This window comes from Ochotona princeps, chromosome 12 (assembly GCF_030435755.1).
Source record: "Ochotona princeps isolate mOchPri1 chromosome 12, mOchPri1.hap1, whole genome shotgun sequence".
Lineage (NCBI taxonomy): Eukaryota > Metazoa > Chordata > Mammalia > Lagomorpha > Ochotonidae > Ochotona > Ochotona princeps.
Genome location: NC_080843.1, coordinates 46,602,179 through 46,609,904, shown reverse-complemented (window position 1 = coordinate 46,609,904; position 7,726 = coordinate 46,602,179). Strand labels below are relative to the sequence as shown.

The 7,726-nt window shown below is 46.2% G+C and overlaps 1 protein-coding gene across 1 annotated transcript in view; it reads left to right on the top strand.

Annotated features, from left to right (window-relative positions):
* Positions 1 to 437: 437 nt before the first annotated feature.
* The window catches only part of RUBCNL (rubicon like autophagy enhancer), a 42,975-nt gene continuing 35,686 nt past the window's right edge, over positions 438 to 7,726 (top strand). Inside the window, exon 1 of the mRNA XM_004577475.2 lies at positions 438 to 631. The gene's annotated coding sequence lies outside the window, so the exon portion shown is untranslated. The remainder of the gene's footprint in view (positions 632 to 7,726) is intronic.

Here is a 7,726-nt window from a genome sequence, read left to right as displayed (position 1 = left end):
TCCTAATTCTCGCTGCAAGGGGGCTAGGGGACCACTAGGCTGAAAGTCGCAGCACAGGGTCCGGGACAAGTTTACAGGTCCTGGTGTGATCCACTGATTTCAGAGCTGACCCTTGCAAAGGACTCATTCTCCATTTCAGCCAGGTGCACAGATTGCTAACTAACGCTGTCTTGGGGACGTTTGGGGCTGGGAAACCATCTCCGCCAGCGCTGTGTTTATTTACTTGTTGTAGCAGCTGAGCGTGCGTTTCCGGCTGGTCCCGCACCAGAGGCGGAGAGTGACTGCCAAGCAGGAGCGAAGAAGGGCGCACCGGCTGCCCCAGCCCGCAGGGGCGCGGAAGCGCGGGGTGCCTTAAGATTTTCCCGCCCCGCTGCGTCTCCCTGCAGGCAGCACGTCCCGCAGCGGCGCGGCGCTTCCCCTCCCCCCCCCCGCCCCGGCAGCTTCTCAGACTGCTGCCTTAGCCCCTCGTGGTAGGTTAGGGTGGCAGGGGGCGTGGCAGCGCCCCGACGTCGCTTCCCGCTCGCCCCTCGCTTTCCCCACGGCACTGCAGTGCGCAGTGGCCACGGGACGCTGTCCCAAGCCGAGCCAGCGGGGACCTGACCGGCTGCGTTCACCTGGCTCCGCTCTTCAGGTAAGGCTGGCGGGGCGGGAGTTGGGGGTTGGGAGCGGTGGCTGAAGGCTGGGGTGGAGATGCTGCGCGAGAGACAGGGACTGTGAGAGTGAGCTGAGCAGAGAACCGGGAATCTGAGGGAAGGTCCGTGCCAAGCGCCCCTTGGAGCCTGCAGGTGGAGGCTCCTTGCCAGTTTATTGCGCTGACTTTCCAGGGTGAGGACGACCCAGTGCACGGCTGGCACAGACCCCAGAGCACTTTTGCTCAAAGTACTCAGTAGCCTGGGCCCTGCATAGTCTCACGCCGTTTTCTGGGCTTGGTGACTTTTCTCGGTTCCCCAAATGCGCGCGAGCCAAATGCAAAGTCTGGCGAAAGCCAGGAATCCACGGAAACCCTGGGGTTGTCTGGGGGCAGAAAAACACTTGACAACTTCACCGACCTGGCTTGGAGTCGGAACGTGCCGCGTGTTGGATGGTCGGGGCGTCTCACAAGAGGTAACCTCACCCTCACCGCCTGACTATGACCGCGCCGTTGTCAAAGCAGGTGGCCTTGAGGGTTAGGGGGGAGCTTCTGAGGGAGCTCATTTCTCCCTAAATGAGAATGGAGGCATATAGGAAGGGTATATTTGAGAGCTGAACTGCAGTGTGTTATTACAGTGAGCGTATATTTAAGACCTGCCCAGACTGTATTATTACAGTGGAAATAGATGCAAGAGCCGCCCGTCTTGTGTCATTACAAGAAAGTTTGGGAAGGATCTTTGAACTGAAGGCGCAGCAGGAAGGCTGCAAGGACTGAATGCTGACAAACGTGGGTTTTTTAGAAGCAGTAGTCAGGTTGGATAGTGGTGAGGTCTTGGCAAGTCAAGAAACCTCACTGACCTCACTTCCTTTGCGTGGGGTGGGAGTCCAACCTCATACCCTGCTTTCCCGAGTGGTTTGGAAGATAAATGAGTAGGAGGGAAGTGGTGGTTTTGCTAAATGTGGCATCTGCAAATTGATGGTTCATCATAGAGCCTTGTTGGGGCGCAGAGTTAAGGCAACAGCTTTGTGATGGTACTGGCTGGCTCACAGTGAGCAGTCCAGTGCCCAGGATGCATCTCTTTGCCCATTTTTCATTGTCAGTCCTCTAACCTGCACCTCCACAGGAAACCACGTGTCTGTTGTGACATCACAGGGAGGCTGTCATTTTCATCAGCTTCTTCAGGGTCAGCCAGAGGCCCAAGGAGCTGCTGGTGGAGGCAGAGAGTGGGGGCATCTGGAGGAAGGGGAGGTGGTCTGCATGCAGCCATGTCACTCTTGAAAATAAAGTTGGCCTTGCGAGCTCTTTTCTGACACAGGGATAAAGCTTAGAATTGAAGATAGGCATTCAAGGGTCAGCAGTTTCTTTAGGGGAAGTTAGGGAAGAGTTACAGGGAGAGTGCAGCACTTGCTGACGCCTCCCCCCCCCACACCCCCATCTGCTTGCACCACAGATAACAGCTCTGACAAATTTGAATAGTTTCCTTTGTTGCTAAATCTGAACTCTTACGTCTAATCTGGGGAGGAGAGATTTGCATAGTTGGTGGTGTTACTGTTAAAACTGAAGGCATGCTACTTAGATAAGCCTTGTATCTGTGCTATCCAGTAAGATTTCTGACTGGTGTCTTCATTTTTATTACAAGGAGTTTGGCCTCTTTGCTCATGATGTGCTTACTATATTGAACTTCAAATGTTTATGCAATAATGATGATGATAACAAAGCTGACTTACGTTCAACATGGTCTGCTAGATCGAGATGCAGGTCACCAAGTCCTCACAACAATCGCAGCGACGCCAAGAGCCTTGCTTGGTGTCACAGAGCTAGGGATTTCTCTCAAATTGGTATAAACATATTTGAGGGCCTAATATAATGGATCCATTGGCTAATTCTCCCCTTGCAAGTACTAGGATCCCATGGGGGCACTAATTCATGTCCCAGCTTCTGCACTTCCCATCTGGCTCCCTGCTTGTATGCTGGGAAAGCAGTAGAGGACAGCCCAAAGCCTTGGGACCCTGCACCTGTGTGGGAGATTTGGAAGAAGCTTCTGGCTCCTGGCTTCGGGTGGGCTCAATTCTGGCCATTGTGGTCTTTTGGGGAATGAAACAGCGGATGGAATATCTTTGTCTCTCCTGCTTTCTGTAAATCTACCTTTCTAATAAAAATAAATGAATCTTTAAAAAATTGATCAGGAATTGTGTGTGTGTGTGTGTGTGTGTGTGTGTGTGTGTGTAACTTCTGCACTACATTTTATCCCATGCATGCAAGCAACATGGAGAGTGAGCCTGGTGAGTCTACAGCACTATTCCAAACTGTGGACCCTGACTGTCACACTCAGCCCTTGTGTGGCTGTCAGTTTATTTCCATTATCTGGGTCTCAGTGTGAGTGCATTTAAGACCTAGAGAAAGAATGCTCCCATCCTCTGATCCACCCTCCAAAATGCCTGCAATATCTGGGATTGGGCTAAAGTTGCGAGCCAGGTACTCAGTTTATGTAAGAACCCATCTACTTGAGCCATCACCTTCTGCCTCCTAGGGTCTGCACTGGTTGGAAGCAAGGATCTGGAGCCATAACCCCATTTCTTATCTAGATACTTTAGTACCTGTCAATTAGTGTCCTAACCACTAAGCCAAATGGCCATCTTGGTATTAGTTTTCTGGTTTATAAAATCCATGAAGTCATTGGGCCCAGTGGCATGGCCTAGTGGCTAAAGTCCTCGCCTTGCATGCCCGGGATCCCATATGGGCGCCGGTTCTAATCCCGGCAGCCCCACTTCCCATCCAGCTCCCTGCTTGTGGCCTGGGAAAGCAGTCGAGGACAGCCCAAAACCTTGGGACCCTGCACCCGCGTGGGAGACCTGGAGGACATTCCTGGCTCCTGGCTTCGGATTGGAGCAGTACTGGCCATTGCGGTCACTTGGGGAGTGAATCATCGGACAGAAGATCTTCCTCTCTGTCTCTCCTCCAATAAAAATAAATAAATCTTTAAAAAAATACATGAAGTCATAATAGAACCCCATATTGAATGATGCTTCTTTTCTATTGGAACATGAAGTATAAACTGGGAAAGGAAAATACTTTAGAATATTTTTGTCATCTGAAGTAGTGTGAAATCTTTTTTTCTGGATTGGAACAGACATTTATCTTAGCAGTTAAGATGCCTAAATCCTACCTCTTGTACCTGAGTTTAACTCTTGTTTTTGGCTCCTGTCTCCAACTTCCTACTAATTGAGACCCTTGGAGGCAGTAGTAATGGATCACTGGATTCTGACTACAAAAATAATTAGGGCAGGTGACCTTGAAAAGCACCTGCTGTCAGCAAATACTTTCCTCTTATGTTTTAGGTGATGACCTTGGATGGTACAAATATGTTTTTTTTTTTTTTTTTTTTTTACATTCCATACACTTTTATTCCAACAAACTATGGCTGATCAGGAAACAACTGAGTTTCCAAATTATTTGTAGGCTACTTTTCAATTCTCTTTGTTTGGAAATGTTGAAAAAGATTTATTTATTTTTATTGAAAAGGCAAATCGACAGAAAGAAAGTGAAACAGAAAGATCTTCGATCTGCTGGTTCACTTCCCAAGTGGCTATAATAGCCAGAGCTGAGCCCATCTGAAGCCAGAAGCCAGGACTCTTCCCTGGGTTTCCCATGCGAATGTCGGATCCCAAGGTTTTGGACCATCCTCCACTGCCCTCCCAGGTCACAAACCCTAAGCGGGATAGGAAGTGGAGCAGCTGGGACGTGACCCAGCACCTATATGGGATCTCAGTGATTGCAAGACGAGGATTTAGTCATTGTGCTGGGCCCGTAAATTATTTTTTAAAGACAGTTTTTAAGAGGAGTGTTTTAAGCTGAGGTAGTGAAGAGACTTTAAGCATATGCTCATTTGTCAGATAATTTGAATTTCCCTATGATATATAGAAAAACTTTTTTCCTTTTTGGTTTCTATCTGTTCAGATTCTTTGGCATATAGAGATTTGGGCTCAGGGAGGTGAATCTGTGGTGTCATGGACAATGCCAGTTTGCCAGTAGTCTGCTCCTGGCATAGTGGTCTTGGGTGTTCTAGAGAGTTTGGTTTCACGAACTTTAGAACTTAATGGGTCTTCCCTTCACCTTTGGGCTTGAGGAATGAGGGCTAAATTCCCTTATCGTGGGCCTGCTGGGTTTTGCTTTTTCTGAAAACAACTCTGTAAGCAGGCTAGCTGTTTGCTATTCCATTCATTGTTGACTCCTACTGTTTTCTACAGAGAGGTTTATTTTCCTTTTCCAAATATTGCCACTCGGGCTTATAGGTATTGCTAGCACATTGACTTGGTTCTGAATCATGATCTTCCCATGGTCTCCATTACAGTCCCATCTTCCAGCTCTATTTAGATATTTCTGTTTAGAAACCCAGCAAGTTCATTGTTGTTGAGAACCACGCTAGGCTGGTAGTAATCTGCAAGATTATGAAGGATTCTGACTTAGGGGATAAGCAAATTTTGTGTGTGTGTGTGTGTGTGTGTGTGTGCAGTTTGGACCGGTGTCAAGCACAGAGTAAATGCCATTTAGGTGTTAAGCTATAGCTTGATGAGGAGGAAGGTGTCAGATGAATACTATGTGCAAGAACAGAGCCATATATAAGGGTAGCTCTTACCTGTAGCGATAAGAAAAAAGAAGAAAGTATTAGTGGAATAAACACATGCAGTGGCATACAGGGAAAGGTGTGCAAATGTTGAAGGATTTAGGAATTGTTTTACTTACAGGACTTTTCTAATGGAAACTTCAAACATAAAAGTGGAAAAGATCAGGCCCATGAATAGTTTTCTTCCGTCTCTCAGTTTCCACAATTGTAGAATGGCCAATTGTGTGGTACCCTATTCTCCACTAGTGTTCTTTTAAAGCAAGTTCAAGAAATTCTTCCAATAATTTTTAACCACTTCTGTGAATATTTCTGGGAGGCAGATGCTTAACAAGACCTCATCACAATGCTGAGCCTGTTTGGCTTTGGTTTCGCAGGAGCAAGATGAGCAGCAGACCTCCATTGGTTTACAGATGTGCCTGTCTGCTTCAGGCCCTTAGCATGGGTCTCACATTAGCTGTGTTCAGTTCCTGGTAGCCAGCTGAGCTGAGTTTCTTAGCTTTTTCAGCCCTTGATTTTTTTATTTATTTATTTTTCCTATTTCAGGTAGTTCTATTTTGGTGATTTACTCTTCACTTCGTCCCTCTTCCCTGTAACTATTTCACAGTTATTCAGAATTCCCTTATTCTCTCTACTTCTTGTAACTTTCTCCTAGTCTTCAGTATTCTGGTTTACAGCCTAACTTGTAGGTTACTTTGCTTTGGTCACTGTTGTGCAGGAAATAATAACTCACTCTGGTTTTCTTAGGCCTTTTTGAGGGCAGTAAGCTGCCTCTTCCTGTTTCCTATTGTAAAATAGTGTTAGTGAAACTAAGTTAGCATTCACATACCATATGATTCACGCATATAAAGTATATAAACATTTTAAATGCAGTAGTTGTAAAAATGTTTGTTTATGGGCCTGGCGGCGTGGCCTAGTGGCTAAAGTCCTTGCCTTGAACGCCCTGGAATCCCATATGGGCACCGGTTCTAATCCTGGCAGCTCCACTTCCCATCCAGCTCCCTGCTTGTGGCCTGGGAAGGTAGTCGAGGACGGCCCAAGGCATCGGGACACTGCACCTGCGTGGGAGACCCGGAAGAGGTTCCAGGTTCCCGGCTTCGGATCAGCGCATCGGCCCGTTGCAGCTCACTTGGGGAGTGAATCATCGGACGGAAGATCTTCCTCTCTGTCTCTCCTCCTCTGTGTATATCTGGCTGTAATAAAATGAATAAATCTTAAAAAAAAAATATTTGTTTATTGGAAAGTCAGGGTGACAAGACAGAGGAGGAAAAGAGATGCTTCATCCAGTGATTCACTCGCCAGATGATGAGACTAACCCAAGCTGGCCTTCGTTTCTAATTGGGGCTGAGTAACATCCACTATATGAAGACAACATTTGGATTGTTTCCATGTTTTGGCTATTATAAATGATAAATAGTGCTGCTATTTACAGTTTTGCTTTACATTTCTTTTTACAAAGATTTATTTATTTTACTTGCATGAGTTACGGAGAGTAAGACAGAGATCTTCAATCCACTGGTTGACTCCCCAAATTACTGCAGTAGCAGAACTGGGTGGTCCAAAGCTGGGAGTCAAGAGCTTCTTTCAGGTTTCCCACATGGGTGCAGTTGCCCAAGGTCTTAGGCCATCCTCCACTGCTTTCCCAGGCCACAAGCATAGAGCTGGATTTGGAAGCAGAGCAGCTGGGACTAGAATTAGTACCCACATGTGATACTGGTGCCACAGGTGGAGGATTAGCATCATGTTCTGCCATGCATTGGCCCCAAATTTCTTCACGTGTTTTAAATTTGAAAGACAGAGATACAGCTCTTCTACCCATTGTTTCATTCCCTAGATGCCCCCCAACAGCCACAGCTTGGCCAACCTAAAGAGAAAAAATCGGGAACTCAATACAGGTTTCTCATGTAGGCAGCAGAGACCCAAGTACCTGAGCCATCACCGGCTGTCTCCCAGTGTATGCATTAACAGGAAGCTGGGACTGGAAGCAGAGTCAGGACTTGAACCCAGGGCTTGTCTCCCAAGTAGTGTCTTCACTGCTGTGCCAAATAACTGTTCGCATTACCATATATACATATGTGTATATATATATATATATGATTTTTGTGCGAATATAGTTCTTGTTTCTTATAGGTGTATACCTAGGAGCGGAATTACTAAGGCAAATAGTTATTCAATGACTAACCATTTCAGGAACTTACAGATCAGTTTGTTTTATTTTGCCCATATGTGGATATCTAGCCATCTTTCAAATGCAGGTGGTATGCTTGCTTTGGGTAAATTTGTGTGTCAAAATTTCTTTCAAAGTTTTACTTAGTTTTCTAATTATATTAATGTTTATTTTATTTTTGTTTGTTCATTATTGTTTTTTATGTATACGGTTTTTAACTAGAACACTACTTGAGCAGTGATCTCCAAAGTGGAGGTTACAGGAAAATTCACTGGAGAGCAAGGAAAAGCAATGCCTTTTTCATGTA